This window comes from Hakea prostrata, chromosome 6, assembly GCF_041222555.1.
Source record: "Hakea prostrata isolate BN-2017 chromosome 6, UWA_Hpros_2, whole genome shotgun sequence".
NCBI classification, from domain to species: domain Eukaryota; kingdom Viridiplantae; phylum Streptophyta; class Magnoliopsida; order Proteales; family Proteaceae; genus Hakea; species Hakea prostrata.
In genome coordinates this window covers 19,882,136-19,908,821 of record NC_142605.1, presented here as the reverse complement: position 1 = coordinate 19,908,821, position 26,686 = coordinate 19,882,136, and the positions used below count along the sequence as shown (strand labels likewise).

General features: G+C 37.7%; 2 pseudogenes; both read left to right on the top strand.

The window, feature by feature from the left end:
- Positions 1 to 4,261: 4,261 nt before the first annotated feature.
- On the top strand, positions 4,262 to 7,185 carry LOC149012492 (AAA-ATPase At2g46620-like; annotated as a pseudogene).
- A 2,347-nt stretch (positions 7,186 to 9,532) lies between these two features.
- LOC149012491 (cytochrome P450 CYP736A12 pseudogene) lies at positions 9,533 to 17,981 on the top strand (annotated as a pseudogene).
- Positions 17,982 to 26,686: the final 8,705 nt, after the last annotated feature.

Below are 26,686 nucleotides of genomic sequence, written 5' to 3'. Positions count from 1 at the left end.
TATTGCTAATGAACCTCATTCATATATTATTTGTTAAGGACATAAAATATGTTTTTATCTATATTTAAATAATTATGTAATTGGTGTGAAATGTTTTACTTGATAAATGTAATAGTCGAACCCTTTTATTTTGGATATTTTAGAATAATGGAAATGTTTCAGTTTATTACAATAGACTTCCGCTGCTTAAATATTCTAAATTCTTTGAGTTTAATTTCTGGTCTATTTTATCACGACTGGTTCACTACCTAAGGAAAAACCGGTTCTTGGGTTAAGTATCGACCTAATTTCCCATATTGGGAATCGGGCGTAAAAAATTATTATTTATTTTTTATAATATAAAATAAAAAAAAAAAAACAACCTTACTTATTTTTAATAATTTTTTTTTTTAAAAAAAAACCACCAAATTAAAAAAAAAAACAAAGCAACCCCAAAAAAAAACAAAAATTATAAATTAAAAAAAAAAAAAAAAAAAAAAAAACCCCCCAACAAACTAACTAAACCCCCCCCCCACCCCCCCCCGGCGTTTTGTTTGGTGTTTTTGTTCCCCCCCCCCTCCCCCCCCCCTCCCCCTTATCCCCACAATTTTTTTTTTTTTTTTTTGGTTTTTTTTTTATTTTTTTTTTTTTCTTTATTTTATTTCGACCTTAAGGAGCCTACAACACAAGCACGAAACAAAACCCTAGAATTCTAATGGTTCAACATTTTCATCATCTCCTTCAATCAGATCTATCCTTCATTTGGATGCAAGGATCCGTTTTCGGACATGATCTCATCAAGATCATTGATGGGGAATAGAACCAACACAATTAACTTGCCACCAAAACATGGAGGGTGGATCCACACCATTCAAAGAGATGAGAAAAGAATTTAGAGGTTGTGAGATCGACTTACCTCCAATTGATTCGCAAAACGGACGAAGGATTGGATCTACTTCACAAACCACGCTTCTCTCATCTTCCAACACATGTTCTTTGCCTCCTAACTATCCTCATCTGTAATCCCAAATATAATAATGACTAAAATGGTCGGGATTGGCTATATATAGAAGACATGGATAAATTAGGGTTTGAACCCCACAAGTAGACTTGGCGGTTGCTTGGGGCGATTGATTGGTCAATCAACCGCCTTAAGCAACTGCCCCCTAGTACTTTTCAATACTTGGGTGCTTTGCTCAAAGGGTTGATCCCCAACTCAAAGCTAGTCCTATACCACATGTGGGGGTGTTCTTACCTTGATTCCAGACGTCTTCAAATACATCTTGACTCCGACTGGTGATCCAACTTCTCAGTCCATCAGGGTTTCTGCGGGTTCTTCTTCAGATTCCCAGTAAAGCAGGTTCTTCATCAACAAAATCTAGATCCATGGACTCAGGGTATGGATCATGGACTTCAATCTGAATACTCAACATATTCTGGCTAGACCTTCTGTTATCAGACCTGTAATACGATCCCGGGTTAGAAATACGGGGGTTGTTGCAGTTTAGGTCACTACTCTCTCACCACACCATTGGCATGAGAACTGGTGCGTGTTAGGGATAAGCCTAACCCAATGCAAGTCAACTACTCAATCATGTCATTCTAGGTCCAGATACCTCCCTTCATGCTTCTCGCGTTTTTGGTTTAATATCCTTCCATATCTAGATTAACCGTATCCCTCTCGAACTATGCATTCCCTTAACCCTATTGGTCATCCACATATAATGGGCGGGAAGCTCTCGCGTCCCCTCATGCTTCTCGCTTTCTTGGGCACCCACAAGCCCAAGCCTATTATATGCCCACCAACCAAATACCGCTGCCACGGGTCATTCGACTCAATACCCTAACCATACTCTTCTAGACCTCCTAGTCATAGCAAACAACAACCGTGAAAAGTGCTTGGGACATCAGAGAACAGTGTCCCATACAACCGCCGCTAATATCCCAAGCCAGGAGTACCAAGCTAGGTATTTCCCAATTCACAGTCACAAAAACAACAACCTCCCACAAAGAAGTAAAAGGTTCTAATCAACATCCACAATCCACAATCCAATTCAAGTCCATTTGCCTCAAGTTTAATCCATAGATCAATATCATAAACAATCATCTTGTACTCTATAATTTTAGAAGATCATCATCATTCCTAAGTCTTATAACAACAACATATATATCAATATGCAAGTTTCAAAATCAAATAAGAAAGTGACAATGGTTATGTGCAAGTGAACGTCCTCACCTTGTTATTGATTCGCAACTTTGAAAAGACACTTAAATGGTAAGTTCATGCTTCTCAAAAAGTCCTAATAAATGTTGGTTCCAGGTTAGAAATAACTCTAGAGGTCCTATATTGAAAAAGAAACAAAAACAAACACTGTAGGGAGTGGTTGGTCGAGTGGGTTGCTTGAGGCGACTAGGGCAGTTGACCAGGGGGGTGGTTGCTCGAGTTGGTTGCCCCGAGCAACCAGGGCAAACAAACACCCTTTGAGTACAAACAAAATTGACTTGGAAAGACTAAAGGCTTCTAGATTGGGTTCTAAACTAAGAATTTCTAAAATAATACTAGAACATGATGATACACAGTTTAAACATCAATCAACCCAAAAGAAACGCCAAAAGGGCATTCCCCATGTAACAGGGTATTCCTAACCCAACACTTCTAGACATGCCCTAGGTATGTCAACCAATAATTAGGGAAAGCGACATGGGGCACCATAGTAATGCGTCTCATACCACCTCCACTGGTGTCCAAAGGTAGAAACGCCAAAAGGGCATTCTACATTCCCCATTCCCCGGTTACAACTTAGGCATTCAGATCTCAAATTCATTCCATCACAATCATAACCAAAGACATTCAGAAGTGTAATAATCAACCATTTATACCCAATATTGAATAGGAGGAAACAGATAAAGAAGAATCTCTAGATGTAGAGAAGGAAAGCTTATGCAACCGTTCGACTCAAATAGAGATGGCACTCGCAAAAATCTCCGTTGGAGAAAAGTGAATCGGATGAAGTAGATGAAAAGAATGTTTGAAGGAAGAACCCAAAGAAAAGCTTCCGTGATTGATAAACTCAAATAGAGAATTCATTGGATGAAGACAAATTTGAGGAAGTAGATGAAGATGAGTCTCGTTTCAAAAGGCTGAGTCGGAGAAAATCGTCAGCAATCGATCGACTCAAACACAAAAGTGGAACATTGCATAGAGAGAGAAAGGAAGGAGGTGGCTTACCGATGATTCCAATGAAGATTTTGGTAGCATCCATGAAGTTTCGGCATATTTCGCCTTTTTTTTGCCAATTTGCCTGAACGATTTTCGTGCGACTTTTGGTAAATATTATTTCGGTGGCCTTTTTATTTCAGTACCTATTGAACTCGACGAAATTTTGCAGAGCTTCGGGGAATTCACCAAAACTCCCTACCATGGTTATAGCATATTTAATTATAGAAAGATCATCCTATGACTAGCATTTAGTTCCTCCACATCCAATTTGTAGGTTTGTCTGATCCAACTGGTGTTTCAAACACGGAAAGCTATGCCTTAACGTTGACCAATTACTCTAATTATGACATACATAGGTTAGTAATTTAAGTGACATCGTTAACGCTATAGAATTTCCTAAAACCAGGCTTAATCCCATTGTAAGACATCCGGTCGACACAAGGGATACCCACCAGTTGTTACAGTATCAACCAACTATATCGACAGGCATTCTTGTAAGAAGAAACTACCTTGTAATAGGACTTATTCTTCCCCATTTCTAGTAGCTTTTCCATTGAGTGTTCATCACTTAAAGAGCCACATTTTTTTCTTGCCCTACTTAATCAGTCAACTAATCCCCTAATCTCTACCTTAGATTGGGTTCCATTTTTACCGAAAGATTGTATTCTAATCCCAAAACCCCCTCATACTTACTAAACACCCATAGTTGCAGTAGCCTAAAATAAGGCCTTGAAACATAAGAAACCATTTGTGAAGAACACCCCTTTGTTTTCCACCCACAATCCCACATAAATAGCTTCACCCATGAATTCGTTCATGGCCAAATCCCAAGAAATCAACATGGAAGGGTAGATGATAGTGAGATATACCTTATTCTTATGCTTCCTTGTCAATTCCTCACATTGAATCCCCAAGTTTAAAACCCAAACACTTCTTCTAGCCTCTTCACCTAACCCCCAACCCTCGTGATATAAGCCTCTTTTAGGAATCTTTAACTACTATTAGCTGGACATAAGGGGTGGTCGATAATATTGACAGGGCATGTTGATCAGTGGTCTGGTAATGGGCCACAGGGAGAGGTGGGCAGATCCCAAGTTCCTGTTGATGAGTCTGAGTGTGTGCGAGAGATCAAATACCACTGTGAAGGAGTGGAGTTTACTTGACAAAACACCTCATAGGTGTAGTCTTGAAGGCAAACTATCCATTTTCTCATCCCGTGGGGATGCGTTTTCCTTCTCCGGTCTTCTTTCCACACGGTTGCTTGATCTGGGTCATTCACCTCAGTGTTTGCAAGTTGAATTGTGGGACCCATGCTCAAGGCCCATAGCATGGCCGCACTTTCTCAAGTTTCGATCCTATAGACATAAATGGGTTAGTATCCTGTAAACGATGCCATATAACATTGGAGACCCTATCTTTCCCATATAAGACAAAAGTCACTTGATTTTGCCAAGTTTGATTAGAAACCAAGTTCATTGGGGACTTGAATAGACTCCAACATTAACACGTGAATTACACATATTTAGAAGTCAAGCATTAATTTTACACATTGGAGAGAACTAATCTGAAATGGACAGCTCCTCCTAGAGGATTTTGTAAGCTCAACACAGATGCTGCTACAAGAGGGAAGAAAGGAGGATTGGGTTATGTTCTTCGTGGAGACACAGGGGCGCCCACTCTTGCCGTTTCAATCCAATCAGATTTCGGTTCGGTGTCTGAAGGAGAGGTATTAAGTATTCGAGAGGGGCTACTTGCAGCTGCGGCTGAAGGAGTTGATTATATTATTGTGGAGAGTGATTGCCAGGAGGTTGTTCGTTGGCTGCATAATCCTTGTCTTACCCCTGTCAGTTTGAAACCTATTGTGGAGGATGTTACACACTTATCTTCTTACTTTTTGTCTTGTTCTTTCTCTTTTAGTCCCAGGGAGTGTAATCTTGTGGCACACTCTTTGGCAAGGAAGGCTGCTGCCTTTACAGGGAGGATCAGCTGGCCTCTTTCCACCTCTTGGCTATCGGACATATGTAATTCTGATGCCTTGCTTTCCTGTGTTGTTGAATGATAGTTTCTTTACCAAAAAAAAAAAAAAAAAAAAAAAAAAAAAAAAAACAAGCATTAATTTTACACATTTTTAACAGCTCAACGTAAGGGAGACATTTGATAAGGAATCTGCCAATTGGAGTAGCGTAGAGAAATTTGTCGTTTTGTTCAACGAGACAATAATTGATGGGACCAATATTTTAGGTCTATTTGTGATATGTGGCATGTGTCACAATATAACACATTAAATAGGGAAGATGATTGATGTGACTCATAAATAGATTTCAACTATTTGATGTGATATTGAAACACATGACACACATCTACAAGAAAATGGATGGTAATTCTGACAAGGAAATGGACCTGATAAATTTCCATAATTGATGTAGCCCGCCAAATTGGATTTCTTGCGAGAAAGACATTAATTTTGAGGTTGAGAGTTAGGGGTTGGTAAATTATAAAACACGCAAGTTCTCTTTTCCTTTTTTTTTGTGGTGAAAATGAATTTTTTTTTCTTCAAACACATGAAATCAGAGAAAACAATAGAATTGTTCAATTAGCATTTTTAAGGGCTTTCAACCAAGGAATTTTATTTGCGGCAGCCGCTGCTGCCAGCAATGGACGACCCAGATGCTGCCAGTATGGGGTTTTGGTTGTAACTATAACTTCTTCTTTTTTATACTAAAAGTTTTTTAATTTTGTAAATTTACAAAAAGAAACCCCTATTACTCTTTGGCTTCCACCGAAGACTCGGATTATGCGAACCTATTTGCTAGAAAGAAATCGAATGACATCGTCTTATAGTTCGATGCCAACCAAACAGTACTTGATACGTTTCTTGGAGCCAGTCTCTCCTGGAAGAATGAAACCAACAGCAATGGAACCAACATTTCTCGCGCGTTCGCTGTGAAGATTAAAAAGAGAGATAAGCGTCAGATAATACGTCCTACCTGCAACACATCCATACTGTAACTGATGAGATTGAACAAAGGAAGAAGGACGTCAAGCTCTTCACCAACACTGCTGAAACAGAGAATTACAATGCCGGCGGTGGCGGTGGAAGATGGAAATCCGTGCCGTTCAACCATCTGTCCACCTTCGACACCGTTGCCATGGATTCTGATCTCAAGAGTAGAATAAAGTTTGATCTCGAGAAGTTTTTCGAATCCAAAAAGTATTACCATCGACATGGCCGCGTCTAGAAGAGGAGCTACCTGCTCTACGGGCCGTTTGGTATCGGAAAATCAACCTTCATAGCCGCCATGGCGAAATTCCTCTGTTACGACGTGTATGATGTCGATCTCTCCAGAGCATCCAACGATTAGGATCTGAAGATGCTTCTCTTACAAACTACAAGCAAATCTGTTATAGTCATCAAGGATCTTGATCGATTCCTGAGCGAGAAATCAGCTGCGGTTTGTTTATCCGGTGTTCTGAATTTCATGGATGGGATATTCTCATGTTGTGGAGAAGAGCGAGTGATGGTGTTCACCATGACCAGTAAAGATCACAGACCCCGCCGTTCTTAGACCTGGAAGGATTGACGTTCACATACACTTTCCTTTATGCGATTTCCCTGCTTTTAGGATGCTAGCGAACAGCTATTTAGGGGTGAAGGAACACAAGCTTCCCTCAAGTGGAGAAGATTTTCCAGGGCGGAGCCACTTTGAGCCCGGCAAAGATCAGGGAGATAATGATCGTGAATTGGAGCTCACCCAGTCGAGCACTGAAATCCGTGATCAGTGCTCTCCAGACTCACAGGGATGGAAGGAAGTAGCGATTGAGCGAGAGTACGTACTTCAAGGAATGGACGATTAGACGATGATGCTGGGGATCCAGGCGCACGCGCTGGCGGTGGCGGTGGCACCGGCGTTGGTGGGGTTATTTGCAGGGAAAGCACTGTGAGAGAGTTCAGGAAACTGTATAGTTTATTGAAGATGAAAGAGTAACAGGGGTTTCTTTTTGCAAATTTAAAAAATTAAAAAACTTTTAGTGTAAAAAAGAAGAAGTTATATCTACAACTAAACCCTATACTTTTAATTACAACCGTCCGATACACGTGGTAAAATCTGGGGTGTCCACTACTGGCAGCAGCGGCTGCCACAAATAAAAATGAGTCGGGATCTCCCGGTTGGGAGAGCACTTTGTGCTTCCGACAGCTTTACAACCACATATTGTCGTGGGGCCCACAGGTGAAAAACAATAAAACATTTTGAAACAAAAAAAATCATGAATTTCATCTATGGACCCCACTGCAATATGTGGTTGAAAAAGCCATCATTAATTTCACATGTGGATCCCACTGCAATATGTGGTTGAAAAGCCTTCAGGGTAAGGGTGTCAATCGGTACGGTTTCAGTAATTCGGTACGGTACCAACTTTCAATACCGAAAACCAGAACCGTACCGTACCGAATTTAAATGGTACGTTACGGTTTCGGTATTTACAAAAACGGTTCGATACGGTTTCGGTATTAAATCGATATGGGAAAACGGTTTAAACACGGTATCTAATGTGTACAATTTTGGTACGAATGAACTTATGCTACTTTTGTTATTAGGGCATTAAAATCCTAATGAAATTGTGATCAACAAATCAATATAATTTGAAATTAACATAGATAAAGCAAATAAATATAATTAATAAAGACAGAACAAGTAAATTTAAGAAGAGAAGTGAATAATGAAACGAAAAATTGAAATAGGAAATTAGGGATAGGGAAAAGGTAAAGTATTTTAATTGTAAAATTAAAATTTATATCCCTTAATTTTGTACGGTACCAATTCGGTACGGTTTCAGTATGTACCGATGGTATGAGTACCTAAAACCAGAACCGTACCGAAGAAATTCGGTTTCAGTACGTACTGTACCGAATTTTGAACGGTACGGTACGGTGCAGTTTTAGACGGCGCGGTTCGGTACGGTTAAACGATTTTGGTACGCAATTGACATCCTTACGTCAGGGGAGCATTTTGTGCTCCCCCGACGAGGAGGTGATCCCGACTCAATAAAAATCCCTCCCAATCAGTTTGGTTACATACCCTCAAGGCAAGTCTCAATACTATTATTTTTGGGGATTATTATTGTTGCCTCTAGCAGTACAGTTTAACTTTCTACCAAGAACAAAAAAGGCAGTACAATTTAATTTAAATTTTATATCTTCCACTTTTTAAATTACTTATATATAGTATACCTTGTCTATTTTTACTATTGCACCTTTGCCATTAAGATCTGTTTGTCAACTAATGACACGACACCTTTCAATTTTTTAAAATTCCTAAGATAACCTTGAGGGTGGTTAGCTACCTTTCTACCTTTGGTAAATAATAGGTAAAAACTTTAGCTTTTGTAATTTCCTACAAAATAAAATTGGTACTAGAGCTGGTAATTCCTCCATGACTCAGCAATAAGGGTAAAATGATAATTTTACATATATCTTGTTTTAATGAAAGGTAAAATAGTCTCTTTGCATTATTGCTTGAATTTAAAGAAGGGTAAAATGGTTTTTTGTATATTAAACCTAAGAATAACCTAACACGGTTTTAAATAAAGAGGCAATAGTAATTTCATAAAATATAAGCTTTGATATGGAATTTTAGTATAATACAAGTAGACATAAGTAATTATTCATATTTTTATTAAAATTTATGCTTTTATCGTCCATTTACAATGGTGGCAACCTCCTATGTAGATGCAGTAAGTTGAAGGACGTCATGGGTACGAACATCTGCCTCTGACACCCTTTAACCCCCTCCCCCATGAGCCTGTGGGCCCTAGTTGATAAGAATGATGACCCTCAAAAAAAAATTCAGGACTATGGAAAGCTTCATGTGTGATAAAAAAAACCCTAAGCTTTTTCAATAAAAAATTGATAAAATGCTAAGATCTATACTCAGTGGAGAGGTTATGGGTTCAACCCTCGCATATAGCAAACCGGCATGAAGCTCTAACCTCTAAAATTTAGGTTTTGGTGAAAATATATAATACAATGGAAGGTCGAAATCTAATTTTAAAGCAATCATTGCGGAGAGGTGCAAAACCCACTAAAAATTGAGAGGTCCCTCATTTGAAGCGAGCGTGTCCCCTATTTTAATATTGATCTCCTTGTGTAACATATGTCAAGGCTGTTTGCTGCTCTTAATTTCCATCCAATCTCCAATGTCTCCTTTAACCGTACCAGTTCTCTTGGTGGTCGTCGTAGTTCTCTGGTATTTAACAGCCCATCTCCGGCAAGTTTCAAAAGCAAAATAAGGCGGTCACCACCGACTCCCACCAGGTCCACGAGGGTTGCCTGTTCTAGGCAATCTTCTGATGCTGGGCGATCTTCCTCACCACACCCTGCAACACTTAGCCAGAAAATATGGATCTATCATGTACATCAGGCTCGGCCTGGTGTCCACCGTGGTGGTTTCGTCTGCTCAAGCAGCCGAGTTGTTCCTTAACACCCACGACCTTGTCTTCGCCAGTCGACCTTACAGCATGGCCGCCCAAATCCTCTCTTACGGAAATAAAGCCATCGCCTTCGCTCCTTACGGTCCATATTGGCGCAACGTTCGCAAATTGTGCACCATAGAGCTACTCAGCGCTGCCAAAGTTGATTCCTTCAAGCAAATGAGGAGAGAGGAAGTTATCCTCTTAGTTCAATCTCTCAAAGATGAGTTTGAAGGGAGAGTAGTTGATGTGAGTGCTAAGGTGGGTTCGGTGGTAGAGAACATGACTTACCGAATGTTGATAGGCAACAAACATAATGGATTCCACTTCAAACCTGTTGTCGAAGAAGCTTTAAGGCTTGTTGGAGCTTTCAACTTGGCCGATTACATTCCCTACGTTGGCTCATTCGATTTTCAGGCAAGTTTCTACTCTCCATGTTGAACACTTAAATCTTTTACTGGGTAGGGGAGTTAAAATCTGTAGTCCATCAGGGAGAAAATGCCGGACTGTTTTTTGTGGTCAATGACCGATTCAACGGTGGCTACTTTTTCTTTTTTTTTTGGTAAAGAGTAATTTCATTGAAAGGGGCAAGATGGACCAACAACATCCTGGGCAACACAGTCTAGGAGCCATGTAGTGGAATTTGGCCAAATCACCCTACTTGCCAAGGATGAGGCCTTCCTGGCTAGAGCATCAGCCACACAATTGGCAGCTCTAGAAATGGGCTGAAGAACAAAGGAATCAGACCTACAAATAAAATTTCTGATATCGGTTAACAAAGGAGAAGCAAGGAAAGGGTCATCTGGGGCATGCCCATAAGCAAGATCCACGAGCTCTTTGCAGTCCACTTTGAGAATGATGTTGGAGAAGCCCCCATAGACCAACTCTTCCAAACCCATTCTCAAGGCCCAAGCCTCACCTTCAAGTACCGACCCACACTCCACTCGATCAGAACAAGCCCAGATGATTCGGCCCAAGTGATCCCGCAAGATGGCACCTGCACCTCCTTGCCCAGAATCCTCAAACCAAGAGAAGTCTGTATTTAATTTCAACCACCCTTCTTGTGGTAGAGACCAAGCTTTTTCTCTGGTATCCTCTTTAAACTCCAAATTTCCATCACTGCAACTCCAGAATTTCGAATGTCCTTTCTCAGCTCTAGAGATCACCTCCTCTGGGTTCCATGAGATTCCTCTAAAAATCATTTCATTCCTAGAGATCCAAAGGTTCCAACAAACAAACATGACCAAACTAAAGGCTTCAGCTTCTACCTTTTTTGAAGGGAATTTCAACTTCCTCCAATGCTCAATAAATTGGGCCAACTTCACCTCTTGAGCATCCGGCGTGAGATAAGACAGCTTGCATCCGAACCACACTACTTTTGCAAATGGGCACTCAAGAAGAATATGATCTGTGGTCTCTATATCATACCCACACCTCCTACAAATAGGATCAATTGGTAGTTTCCTTTTAACCAGGTTCTCTCCTGTAGCTAGGCCTTGAGCTAGAGCTTTCCACAAAAAGGATTTCAACTTAGGTAGACATTTGCTGTCCCATACCTTCTTCCATACCTGTGGTTTAACCAATTCCCATTCATGAATTCTAGAACTAGAGGCTGGTCTATTAGCTTTGAAGTCCCTTTCATTTGAGAGTAGGTGATAGGCAGATTTCACTGAGAAGTTTCCTTTCTTATCACCACCCCATATCAGTTTGTCCTCTTGGGGAGTAAGGCTAATTTTTATCTTCATTATAGCCTTAACATCCTCTGGGCTGAATAGTTGCTCCAAGCAAGTCCTTTTCCATGAGTGATTATCAAAGTCAATGAGTTCGGCCACCCTTTGTAAATTGCACCCCACAGGCTTAGGAGATTGGATTTTGAAACCATGGATTGAGGGGATCCAATTATCCTCCCAAATGTTGATGTTGGCTCCATTGCCTACAACCCACAATAGCCCCTTCATCATCAACTCCCTACCTATCAATATGCTTCTCCAACCCCAAGATGGTTTAGAGCCCACCTTAGCTTCAAGAAAAGAGCAGTTTGGAAAATAAGAAGCCTTCATTATCTTTGACCACAATGAGTTGGGGTTGTTCCATAGTCTCCAAACCACCTTTGCCAACAAAGCTTGGTTTTGTAACCTCGGTTCTCTAAAGCCCAAACCTCCCTTTTCCTTAGAGCGGCACAACCTAGTCCAAGAGATCCAGTGCACTTTACTTTCTTGTTCTTTTTGACCCCAATAGAAATTGGTCAAGGCTTTCCGAATAGTGTCATGACTAGATACAGGAAGCCAAAAGTGGGAAGCTGCATAAGTTGACATAGAGCATGCAACAGATTTAATCATAACTTCTCTCCCCGCTTGAGATAGCAACCTGTTCTTCCAGCCTTGAACTTTCTTAGAAACTTTCTCACCAATGTCTTTAAACACCTCACTTTTGGGAACACCGAACTCTGTGGGAAGACCAAGATATTTAGAGGGACCATCCCCATATTTGACCTTAGTAATCCGAGAGAACCATCTTTTGATGCGAGTAGGAGTGTTGGGACTTCCTTTAGTGTCATTCTTACCAGTAAGTCAAGGTCAAGGTTTAATGCTTAATTTTTCATCTCACCCAACCATACAGGGTAGAGCCAGGATTGAACATTGGGAGGCAAATGTACATGGGCCAATGCAGAACCCCATCACAAAATCTTTTATTATATTTTGACGTAGGGTCTATAGTAAAAATTTAGGCAAATTAATTGGTCTAAGATATATATAACACAATTATGAGTAAATTATAAAAAAATATATATTTAAAATAAAATAGGGGCTAAAATTGTGGGAGAATAACTTTAAAAATTCATGAAAGAAAAAGGTGAAAAAGAAATTGTGGGAGAAATTATAGAAAAAAAAAATAGATTTGAACTCTATTAACTAAATATGGGATGAAACACCCAATTTATCATAAATTAATTAAAAAAATCAATGATTATGATTAGATATAATAATATTAATGGCAGAAATTTAAACATCCAACTAATAAAATTTAAAATTTAAATTGCTATTAGTAGGAATTGAAACTTTATGAGAAAGTTTAGGGATTCAAAAATAAAAGGGTAAATATCACTTACCTCCCCTCTTAGATTGACAAATAGCACTTACACCCCCTCTTAGTTGGATAATATTACTTACCTCCCCTCTTACCTAGCAAATATATCAAACACCTCCCCTCTATTAACTTTTTCGGTTAAATTTAACTTTTACCGTTAAATATTTTTCTAAAACCCCAAACTACCCTTGGCTATTATATTTTTTTATTTTAAATCCTAAATTATCCTAATCACCCCCAACAGTTCAAATACTAAATTACCCTCAATTAAAATAATTATTAAAAACCAAAACATCATAGTTAAAAACCAAATTATCTTTAATTATTAAAAGCCCAACAACCCTTTTTTTTTTTTTTTTATCAAACAATTAAAAAAACACGTACTACTATCAAGTAAAATTAAAAATGCAATTTAAAGAAGAAAAAAAAAGGTATGTTGATAAAATTAAACACGTACTACTATTTTTGGTTTTTTTAATTGTTTGATAATTTTTTTTTTTTTGAAAAAAGGGAGGGTATGTTGGGCTTTTAATAATGAAAGATAATTTGGGTTTTAACTATGATGTTTTGGTTTTAACAATTATTTTAATTGAGAGTAATTTAGTATTTTAACTGGGTGATTACAATAATTTAGAGTTTGAAATAAAAAATAGTTTTAGCCAAGCGTAGTTTGGGGTTTTAGAAAAAGATTTAACGGTAAAAGTTAAATTTAACCGAGAAAGTTAACAGAGGGGAGGTGTTTGATATATTTGCTAGGTAAGAGGGGAGGTAAGTGATATTATCCAACTAAGAGGGGGTGTAAGTGCTATTTGTCTAGCTAAGAGGGGAGGTAAGTGATATTTACCCAAAATAAAATTAAATGTTTATGATTAGATATGATAAAATTGATGGCTGAAATTCTAAATGAAATTTAAATTTTAGGAGAAAGTTTAAGGAATAAAAAAAAAATCAATGATTATGATTAGATTTGATAAAAAAAAAAAAAATATTTTAAAAAAAAATATAAATAGTTATTTATAAAAAAAAAATTTTTTGAGAGAGAATATATATATATATATATATATATATACTAGTAAAAGTGTGCACGTGCAAATGCACGTCACTTAATGTGTTGTATATATAATTTTAGGTCTTTTCTTATGAACGGGAGAGAGAAGTTAACCATGATGAATACCCAATTTCACATTTAGTTGTCACAATTATTAAAATCCTACCATCATGGAAGGTCAGAAGGCCTGCATGCATTCTCTCTCATGTTTCTCTCTCTTAAAACCCAAAACTACCGTTTACAAAAAAAAAAAAAAAAAAAAAAAGAAGAAGTCCTAAAACTACCCAAGTGTCTCTAAAATCCTTAACCACCCAAGCACTCACGTTTCTCTCTTGTAAATCCTAAAATCCTAAAACCACTCAAACACATCACCTTATACATACATACCCACAACCGTAGCCTAAAGAAAAGGGATATAATTCAAGAAAAAACAGAAGGAAAGAGGAAGAAGAGAAGAACAGTTTTGCAAAGATTCTTACTCCTATCGATTCCGAAAAGGAACAAATAAAATTCATAATCCTAATATTCCATAGACTCTAATAGAACAGTAAATGGAATGAGGAGGGCTTCAGTTGATAGACATAGACAATATATTTCGTTTTGGCAGGTTGTAGAGGGAGCAAGACTTGGTGGAGCTGCTAAAATTATTGGTGTGGATTTGAATCGAAACAAGTTTGAGATTGGTAAATGTGGACCAAACCATCCTTCTCCCATTTCTTTCTTGCTAGATTTGAGAAAGTATTATAGTTGCCATGATAGAGACCTTGGAGCTAATGAGTTACTGGTTATTTTTGCATGCAGCTGTCACAGCTTTCATTAACCCAGCTTTCATTAACCCATCGGACTGTGGGAGAAAGCCAGTCCCGGAGGTCTTTGCTCTCAACTCATGCATATTTTAGACATTTTATTATACGATTAGACAGAGATGCTCCTTTACCAAAAGAAGAAAAACATAGTTGTTGTTTATCCAAATACCCAACCAGAGAAAAGAAATACAGGGGAAAAACTTAAACTAATCATAAAGATTTGAGCAATTAAAGAAGAACCTGATCTGGTTTGGATGTTCTTTATCCAAATACCCAACCAGAGAAAAGAAATACAGGGGAAAAACTTCATGAATCGGAAAGATTTGAGCAATTAAAGAAGAAATTGAAAATAGAGACGGTCCATGGTCCATTTTCAAAAGCAATTCCGAAAGCCCCAAATAAATTTGGATGAACAACGATGAAAGAACACCATATATTAAGTAGAAATCACTCACAGTGTTTCGAGATTCTTCACGAGATATCCAGTTAATGACGACTCCTCAAATTTCATATCCACAACCATTCATCTTCATCGTCTATGACCCAACCGCTCCGAAGACGAATCCCTACAACGCCATTAGCTAATAATGCAACTTTCAAACCTCACGCAGAACACAATAGGGTTCTTGATTTATTGGTTTTGTGAGGGAAGCAGCGTTGTTAATGCCAAAAAAAAAGTACCTCAGCTGCGAGATATTCGAGCACAACCGCCAAATACACTGGCGCACCGGTTCCAACACGCTGAGAGTAACGACCTTTCTTCAAGTAACGACCGATTCTTCCAACAGGAAACTGCAAACCAGCCTTGACGGAGCGAGAGATAGAGAGACCGAGAGACTTTGAGAGAGATTGAGGGGATTGAGAGGTTCGAGAGAGATCAAGCGAGAGATTCAGAGAGAGTTCTGTTTCCGAGCGAGTTCAGAGAGATCGTGAACGAGAGGATTCCGAGCGAGAGACTGAGATTGTGAGAGTGAGAGGTGTTAAAGAGATACTCGTGATTTAAAGAGAGATTCAGAAAGAGTTCGAGAAGGAGAAGGAGAGGATAAAGCGATAGAGTTTGAGAGAGATTCAAAGAAGTCAAGAGAAATCGAGAATACATTAACGATAAATTCATAATAATTCATAAGACAATGTCCAGATTATCCTTATAAAAATAACTAAAGCAATAACAAATAGTACAACATTATTGGTATTTAGAAAAATTATAAGGACAAAACAGACAGGAAAAAAAGTTTTGCGAAAAAAAGTAGAGTACATGCTTTTATTATAGTAGTATGATATATATATAAATTTTTTTTTTTTTTTTTTTTTTTTTTTTTTTTTTTTTTTTTTTTTTTTTTTTTTTTTTTTTTTATTTTTTTTTTTTTTTTTTTTTTTTTTTTTTTTTTTTTTTATTTTTTTTTTTTTTTTAAAAAAAAATTTTATTTGTTGTTTAGAGAGATATATAATTTATAAAAAAAAAAAAAAATTATTATTTTTTTAAAAAGAAAAAAGAATTTTTTTAAATTCGCCGTAACCTATCAATATTTTTTGAGAGGAAAAAAAAAAAAAAAAAAAAAAAAAAATAAAAAAAATAGGGGTTTTTTGAGGGAATAAATATGAATGAAAATATGAGATAATATATAGGAGAAATTCATGGATCGTGAGTTAGATTTTAATTAGAATTTAACATTTTATTCCTTAAAACTAGAGATTTAATGATAACCATTAGATAATAATTAAGAATGACATTTGTACCCATCATCTTTATTTTTTATTTTTGGAAGGGGCCAAATAGTAGTATTTCACATGTAAAGTGAGAGAAATAAGGAAAACATATATAGATGTTTACAATTTAAAAAAAACTACGTGGCGATGGCCCCCTCCGGCCCCAACGTGGCTCTACCACTGCAACTATATAAGTTGATCAAAGTCAATTTGAAAGTTGCAAGGTTGAGTGCCTAACTTTTAGTTCCACCACAACACTATAAGATTTAGATCGAGTGTCTAGCTTTTTAGTCCTGCACCAGTACTACAAGGTCAAGGTCAATGTTGAATGCCTAGTTTTTCAGTCTCATTCTAACACTGTAAGGACAAAATTAAGGTCGGGACGACTAAGGTCATAGTTGAATGCTTAAGCTTTAATCTCACCCAACCATGTAAAGTGGATCAAGATCGATTTTGAAAAGGGAAACTTAACCTTAACTTCCTACCATCCTAAAAACAGAAATCTTACATAAAAGGTAGCAAAAATAGTTCCTTTATAAACATTTTCACAAAAACTACACCCACCGCACACTTCCACGTATTAACTTGTCATTATTAATGTAAGATATCATTCCCACAATATAGTAAGGAAACTTTTCCCCATAAACTATCTTATTTTTTGTATGTTGACATATTGTTCAGGACATGGCAGATCAACCATCTTCAACATGGCCTGATCACCAATCTCATTAGACCTTTTTTTGTTCAAAATAATCTCATTACTTTTTCTTGTCATGCAATACTAACCTCTTGTCACACTCATTAATTATCCTTGTTACAGGGATTGGCTCGCCGCATGAAAGCAGCTAGCGAAGTCTTTGATGCGTTCTTGGAGAAGATTATTAATGAACACATACAAGATGCTAAAGATCGCCTAGAAAACCATAGGAATGATTTCATTGATGTTATGTTGTCATTCACCATGGAAGCTCAGAATGTAGCGAATGAACAGCCTTATATGATCGACCGAACCAATATTAAAGCAATCATTTTAGACATGCTTGTTGCTGGAATGGACACATCAGCTGTCACAGTTGAATGGGCCATATCTGAACTGTTAAGGCATCCAAAGAAGTTGGTAAAACTTCAACAAGAATTGAGAGATAAAGTAGGCATGGATCGGTTAGTTGAAGAAGAGAATTTGATGAACTTGAACTACCTGGACATGGTGGTGAAGGAAGTTATGAGACTTCACCCAGTTGCTCCATTTCTTGTGCCTCATGAGTCCATGGAAGACATAACCATCAATGGATATCATATACCCAAGAAATCTCGTGTGATTATAAATGCATGGGCAATTCAACGAGACCCAATGGTGTGGTCAGAAAATGCTGAGGAGTTCTTTCCTGAAAGATTCATCGGCAGCGAGGTTGATATTTGTGGACGTGATTTCAAATTTATACCATTTGGAGCAGGTCGTAGAGGGTGTCCGGGCTTAAATTTGGGCCTTGTTGTGGCTAAACTAGTTCTTGCACAACTGCTACATTGTTTTGATTGGGAACTGCCTAGTGGTATGTCAGCTGGAGACTTAGACATGGCTGAGAAGTTTGGCTTAACGGTTGCCAGAGCCAGCCATTTATTTTCTATTCCAACTTATCGCCTTTCAACTCCAACAATTAATTATTAGGAGACTAATTTGTCGGTTCCTACTCTAGCCATATTCCACTGTTTAGCAAGTTTCACTTCTCCAAATAGATTATTATTAAGAGTCCGTTATATAGGGTTTGAGTTAGGCAGGTGAGTTGTAACGCAAACCAGGGTAGGGAACGCTAGAGGTAGAATGGTCTTAAGAAATAGTAACAATCCTAGTATAAATGTAATGAGGTTACAACAGTTTGAATAATGAAGAATATTGTTCCTTGCCTCTATCTATTTCTCTCTCTCCTTTGTGTTCTTTCTAATCTGCTGCTCTTCCCCCTATGAGTTCTTTTATTGCACTTGGAACCAATACAACCCACTTCTCTTCTGTTTACTCACTATTAAGAGTTGATGCATCGGAGGAGTTCAAGTCTACTAATTTCTTTGAGAGAAGCTCATCAATGCTCTTTTCCTTTATTTTAGTGGGAAATTGTTTGGAGGCTTTAGCCATGGGACAAACATTTGAGGCTATTGCTATACTTATGGATTTTGCACCTGAGACAACAATGCTACACAATGGGTATTGGGGAAATCGTGATAGATGAGCGAAAAATCAACAGTCAATTGATAATGACAAATGTTGTCATCAAGGTAATGTCTGCTACAAAAGTAGATGGATTTGTCATATGGGGTTTAAGTCATGTCAATGAAAGCATGACAATAGGAGAAGTCTTGCCAGTGGCTAAAAGGAAAGGTGATACATTAATTGGAGGAACTATAAATGAGAAAGGTATGCTACATGTTCAGGCAACCTGAGTTAGATCTGCGTCTGCTCTCCCATAGATTATTCGACTTGTTGAATCAACCCAAAAGGCCAAAGCTCCAATTCCGAAAATTTCTGACCGCTTCTCAAAATCTTTTGTGCTGGTTATTATCTTTGCATTCTATAGTTGGCTTGCTTGGTTTTTAGCTGGAGAACTTCATATTATCTCAAAATCTTGCATACCCCCATCTATGGATGGCTTTCTTTTCTTATACAATAACTTGTGGGTGGTTGCCTCTAAACCTTGAGGACAAGGTTCTTATAAGGGGTCGGCAATGTTACGAGTCTATTGTATAGGGTTTGAGTTAGGCGGGTAAGTTGTAAGACAATCCAGGGTAGGGAACACTAGGGGTAGAATGGTCTTATGAAAAAGTAACAATCCTAGCATAAATGTAGTGAAGTTACGACAGTTTGAATAATAAAGAATAATGTTCAAAATCTTTAGGTAGGACCATTTTCATGAAGGTGAAAGTTTCTCAATCAAGGTACCGGTTACAAACTCTTCAAGTAGAATCATTTTCTCTTTTGCTAACTTCCCAACTACAATTTGAAATAAATCAATTTGGGTTGATATGGTGTCATTGTTTTTCATAGAAAATTTTAGAAAGCTATATAGCCACCAAGTATTTCTTTGAACCAGCATCTTTAAGAGAATACTTCTTAACCAAAGCATCCCAAATCGAATAAACATATTCTAGTGAACTATACACATGGTATAAGTCATTAGATAATACATTCAAAATTCGATTCTTGCATTGATAGTCCGCTTGAATCCAAGCCACCATTTTGCCCTCCTTTATAGGATCATTACTTTTTTCTGGCATGGGTTCAGTCAAGACAAATGCCACCCCAATTTGGGCTAAGGCAAACAACAACATTTGCTTCCACCGTTTGAAGTTTTAACCTCCAAACTGTTCGATTTTGTCGAATTAAGTGACAATCCTCATCTTACCCTAAATCCAGGATAAGATCTATCATTGTTGGGATTACATTGGTGGATATTGAATCATGGGTAGCAATGAATGGATATTTCATACCGTCTAGGCCAACGAATGTGTCATTTCCTTGTTTGTTAACGTTTCCTTCAATGGTATTATTTGAAGGATCTCCTCCAGTATTAACTCCATCAATAACCTCAATTTTGTTGTTCTCATCTTTGTTGAAGTCGCCATCTCCAAGACTTGCCATTGGATCTTTCAAAAATGAATTACCTTAAACTTGATGGGGTAATTGTATTACAAATTCTACAAAACACAAAAATGAAATTGCGATACAATTGAAAGATGAAGATCCTTAGCCAATCCGAAGATATTGATATTGCAATCAAAGAACCACCTATCACTGAGGTTGAGTCACACCTTGAGTGCTATCTTTAAGGTAATTGATGCACCCTACTACCAACGGTTCTTTGTACCACCACCTCCAAGATAAAACAACCTCCAACTAGAAGATGAGGTAGTTCTTCTAGTCCCTTCAAGGAGCCAAAAGCTAGAGCACAACACTTAGACAAACTCAAAGGAAGAAACTTTTAAAATAAGTAACAAATAATCCAAGTTAGAGGCAAAGTGTCTCTATTACACACCACATGCAAGGAACGGATGGGTTTATATAGGCTCAAACCACACCTTACACCCCTTGAGATTCTCAAGGCAATGTGTCACACTCCACCCAGCCGGATCCGGTCATACCCGAATGCCCGTGGGGGTGATATACCGCAAGATCTAGGTTCAGTGACAAATCCATACAAAACATGATATAATATAATTAAATGGACAAGAATAAATTAAGTTTCTCAAATAAAGTTATCAAAACTGAAATAATGGTTACAATCATCCATTACTTCAAAATAAATGTATAACATCAGAGTTTTGAAAAGAAAATAAGGTAGTTTTTATTTGTAGCGAAAAAATAAACTAAACTAGTTCTCTAATGGAATCCAACCCAAAAGACAATCTTGACACTAGCATGAAGCTCTATGTGCGTCCATTTCTTATTCGGTCACTCCTTCAAGAAGATATACCAGCAACGAATCCTCCACTTGGAATAAGTCTTTATAACCTGCAATATAATCTAATAGAAAAAGACATATAAAATGAATGAATTCAACATAACTCAGTGAGGTCAACTCAACATCATATCAGGCATTCATTCACAAGATTTCATACCACACATATAACATGAATATCGGTAATGTAATTAATGACAATGATATGATATATGAATGATTAAGCTCCTAACTCTATCATGAAATCTCTATGGTAGACACGCATTAAGTCACACACCAGTCTTCTTTGGGCGGTCTCATCACTCTTCCCTCACGGCACTCAAGCACGTCTATTGGGTTCTCCGCGGTTGTTGTGTAAAGTCCTGTCAAGCCATGGTTGGGGATTAGGTCACCACTTTCTCACATCACCATTGATATAAGATATGGCGTATGTCAAGGATAATCCTAGGCCCAATGCAAAGTCATATGGTCTCGTACTACATGTGATATGGATACTTCCCCTATGGCACCAACCAACTTGGTTCAGTATCCAATATCTCCCCTCATGCCTAGTGCCCTTTTGGTTTGATACTTTCCCACCTATGAATGGAATCCTCAACGTGAGGCATCTGTTGGATCCCATCCCTTAACCCAATAGTCATCCACATATAATAGACAGGATGCTCTCCATGTCCTCTCACAGGTCATTTCATCGGTCTTGAGTGCCCATGAGCCTTATCTATTATATGCAACCCTACCTCTCTATGATGATAGTGGGTCTGCTTGACACACAGGGCCCAGCTACTAACATCACGGGTTAACCGGCTTCAATACCCCTGCCGAAAGAGTAGTAGTACTCACGAGGTCACCTAACCCAACATTTCTAGACATGCCCTAGGTATGTCAATTAGTAATCAGGGAAGCGCCAAGGGCACCATAGGAATGCGTTCCATACCGCCTCCTCTAGTATCCTATGGCAGAAATGCCAAAAAGGCATTCCCCATTCCCAATTACAATCTAAACAATCACATAATATCACTAGGGCAATGGGTGAACCCACAAGCCTAGTTTGCAACATGAAATTAAATGAGTAATTTAATTCAACATCATCCATATATTTTCATATCAATAATTTAGGATTCAACAAGAAAACCTGTTTGGTCAGTTAAAAAATTGTAGAGACCATGTGTAGCTAAGGTATGAGTTACACTTCATCTGTATGTCTAGTGGGAAGGTTGATCATACATCTCTCAAGTGTCCATTGAAGGAAGGGGAGGGGAAAATTATTCATCTCAAGATAACATCTTTAGGGATCTAATCACAAACCCTCTACATGTTGGAAGTTCCCGGGTCTTGACAACACTGTGTTTGGAGCGGTTATTTGAGTTACCTACGGTTGTTAACAAAGTAGATGAAGGGAGGTGCATCGATCATGACAAGAATAGGCGTGAAATAGCCAGTAATGTTTGTTCCTTTGATAGTGACAAGGGGAAAAATACTTAGAAGATCTCACATGATCTTTCAAAGGAGAAGGATTTGGGCATCGAAGATTTGGAGTTGGCTTTGGTCCGAAAGAATGTGCATCAATAGACGAAGGGTTTAAAAAGAAGGATTTCATCGGGGTTGGAAAAAAAAGGACGAAAGGGTTCTTAATATCAATTTGAGGAAGCAAGGAAATGAAGATGGCATCGAAATGATTCCGGTCCAAACAGAATCAGTGAAAGGTTCTAAAGGTTCTAAAGGCGATATGTGGGGAAGAAAAGGGAAGGAGATCTCGGACCTAGGGGTGGTTTCTTTGAAGGTGATCTCGATCTAGGGGGTTGGCCTTCTTGATGATGTTTTTAATGCTTCCAAGGAGCAAGAGGAAGCTTTTGTGCAAGAGGGTATGTTTGATCTTCTACAAGAAGGTTGTAAGGTGAATGAGGAGACAAAAAGGGGGATTCTGAAACAGTGAGTTTGCTCAATCAGGGGGTGACTAATGAATCAGTACAGCTGATTCTCAAGAAATTGGATCAGCTTGAAAAGGTTACCATTCATTCCCTCAGTACTCAGTCAATGACGTTGGTTTCCAAGTGTGATTGCCCTAAGGAGAGTGAGAGGTTTTTTTAAAACAAAAGCTGGAACCAAGGATGCGCAGACTCAAACCGAAGTACAGGATGGTCTTGCGGAAATGGTTGTTGAAAATGCTGATGATTTTGACCCAATTCTTGATGAAGGTTCTCATATGGAGATCATATTGGATGAGAATCCTATCATTCTGGCCTCGGAATCACGTAAGCGACAAAGAACCTCTCCGGATTATATGCAACTACCTCCACTAGAACGCTTTAACATGTTTTTTGATTCCTTGATGCTAGAATCCATGGAACCCAAAACTCTTTTCTGGTCTGCTTGGGGTTCAATGGAAGCTCATTATCTGCGTAGCCCTACTCCTGTTGTACCTATCCAACAGATAGGTCCAAATCAAGAAGTTCCTCTTGGTGTGTTTCAGAATATGCTAGTTGAACCAGCAGCTGGCATCCCCCAGGTTTTCCCATACCACAAATACTCTGAATTTTTTGACTTCAGCATTGTTCTATTTATCTCCATTCTTGCTATCTTGATGAGTTGGTTGCGTAAATTACATCCTGTCGCTAGAAATAGGTTCTTTGCTTAAATTAGTTATTTGCTTCCTATGTCAAGCTATCCTGCCTTTATGTTTGTTATATCTCAATTTCTATGGTGGTGTAATGCTTTAATGTTGGTTATTTCTTAGTTTCTTTGGTGGTGTAATACTATTAAGGTCTCGCCACTCATTTGTTGTATTCTTATATATCCTAAGTTCTTCTTTATCAAGTTGGAGTTGTGTTTGTGGGGTGAGAGGTGGTGGAAGTAGTTGATTAAGGTTGGATTGCTCCCAACTCTGTTCTATTATTTTGTTGTGATTATGAAGATTCTTGCTTGGAATGTGAGGGGTGTTAATGGGAATTTTACCCAAAATTGTTTGGGAAAAATTATTAAGAAGCATCATCCTCAATTAATGTTTCTGTGTGAGACCAAATGCAAGGATCATAAACTGCTTGTTCAAATGAAAAAAAAGTTGTTTCAGAAATATTATATTGTGCAACATGTGGAGAGCTGCGAGACTAAGGGGCTTGAGGGTGGACTCATTGTTTTAGCGACTTTAGGTCTTCAAACCAATGTTTTATACTATGATTCATCGGTTATTTTTATTCGTTTTTAGTTGAAATCCTGTTTTGTGGTGGTTGGTTTCATTTATGCCCCTCCACAGTATCTCAATCGGAAAAAGTTTTGGGAAGACCTAGAACCCATTATCCAATCTATTCAGGATCCTTTTTTCTTAATGGGGGATTTTAATGAGACTCTGGGTGCCACTGATAAACTAGGGGGACCTTTTAAGCCATATGGGGCTCTTGCTACTTTTAAAAATATTTTAGAGCCTGTTTGGTTACATGAGTCTGGAGATTTCAAATATCTAGAGATTTCAAATCTATGTTGTTATAATTTATAAAATTAGATGTTTGGTTGTGGAATGGAATCTGTGGATTCATCCTAAAAAACTATTTGATCGACGTGATTTTTGTGAATGTGCAAATGTATAGTTTTTTTGAAATCTCTGGATTTCACCCCTTACCCATAAATCTACAGATTCACGTTTTTAGTGTAAAAAGGTGATTCTCTAGATTTCATGAATCTAGAGATTTTTACAACCAAATGGATATAATTCTCAAATTCATGAATCCAAAGATTTGAAATCCCTGGATTCATGTTACAAAATGAACAGTTGTTGGAATGGGATGCACCAGGATGCCCCTTCACTTGGACCAATAGACAAGCTCCACCAAATTTGGTGAGAGAAAAATTGGATAGGGTGTTCTCATCCCCATCTTGGGTGGGTAAATTCTCGAATCCCAAAGTCCTCAAGCTTCCAACAATGGGATCTGATCACAATCCTTTAATTTTGGAACCTCTTCCCAATGCATTGTTTGAGCGGAAACTCTTTCATTTTCAAAATGCATGGTTTTCTCATCCAAACTTTGTGGAGGATTTTAAGAGTGCATGGGTTAACAATGGTGATATGGCCCTTTTTGGTAAGTTGGGAAATATATCTCGCTTTCTTCAAAAATGGAACAAATCGATTTTTGGTAAAATCAATAATTTGTTTCATAGAGCTTCATTGGAAATCAAGGTGCTGGAGAATGAGAGATTTCCGGACTGGAACGTCATTAATCAAAAGAAGCAAAGTCTGGACTGGTCTTCCCTGCAAGCAGAGGAAATGTTTTGGTTTTAAAAATCGCGAGGTAAGTATATCTCAGATGGGGACAAAACACGAGATTTTATCATCTGGCAAGTAAAATTAATCTTCATCATAGGAAGATTGAGACAATCAAAGCTAATGGTTATTCTTTCTCGAATACAAGGGATATAGCAGAAGTCTTTGCCAATCAAATGAAAGATATTTATCAATCCTCTAATACCTTGGATCCGGAATTTATCAACTGTCTTTTTCCGCCAATTGATGGACCTCTAGGGGAGTTAGCTTCATGTCCGGATTTTCAAGAGGTTAAGAATGCAGTGTTTTCCCTAGGGCCCTTTAAAGCACTAGGGGTGGATGGATTTAATGTTTTCTTCTTTCAGAAATTTTGGGATTTAATTCAACTAGAGGTGGTCAACTTTGTCCAAATGTTCTTTCTCAATGAGTTCCTTCCACCAGGAGTAAACCATACTTCACTATGTTTTATTCCCAAAAAAAGTGAACCTAAGGAAGTGTCGGATTTCAAGCCTATTAGTTTGTGTAATGTTTCTTATAAAATCATTGCAAAAATTATGGCTAAAAGATTGAAACCTCCTCTCCCAAGTTTTATATTACCAAATCAAGGAGCTTTTTTGGAAAATAGATAGATTTCGGATAACATTTTCATTGCTCAGGAATTTTTCATTATATGAAAATATCTCGGTCCAAAGTCGGGTTTCTAGCGCTAAAATTGGACATATCCAAAGCGTATGATAAGGCTGATCGAAATATTATTTTGAATCTTTTCTGTTTTCTGGGTTTTGATGCCAAATGTTGTTCACTCATTAAAGTTCTAATTTCCTCATCTACATTTTCAATTAAACTAAATGGGTCTCCTTATCAGTGGTTTTCTGGTTCCCGTGGACTTAGACAAGGTTGCCCCTTAAGTCCTTACTTATTTCTCTTAATTATGGAAGTGTTATCTTGGTTACTTGATGTGTACAGGAATCTGAATCTTTTGAGCGGGATTAAGGTTGGACAAGGGGCACCAAAAATTTCACATCTTTTTTTTGCGGATGACACTTTTCTTTTCTGTAAGGTAGAGAGGGAAGAAGTTCTAGCTTTAAAAGCTGTTTTAGAACTCTTTTCGGATTTAATAGAACAGGAAATTAATTTTGAAAAGAGCGGGGTTTTCTTTAGTCGGAGTGTCTCACAAGAAGATAGAGTTAGTGCATTGGCCATTTTGCGAGTAACAGAAATCAAAAAAGAAATCAATTATCTAAGGACTACTCTGTTGGTTGGGAGAGGAAAAACTCAAAATTCCTACCCTTTTTGGTTCGAATGCCAAGGAAGATGGCTGAATAATTCTTCTGGGGGTGCAATCAGTTTGGGATTGGCGGCGGCGGGTGGTCGGATCGAATGGCAAGGAAGATGGCTGTGGATGGAAAACAAATAATTTATCTTTTTTTTTTTTTTTTTTTTTTTATAAAAATATATTTTTTTTTTTTTAAATAACATTATTTTTTTTTTTTTTTTTTACTTTTTTAAATTTTATTTTTTTTTTAAACACAAAAATAAAATTAAATAATTTTATATATTAATAATATTTTTTTTATAAAATAAAAAATAAATAATAAAAAAAATTTTTTTATTTTTTTGAAGGGGCTTTTTTTTGTGGTTTTTTTTTTTTTTTTTTTTTTTGCTTCTCTTGGG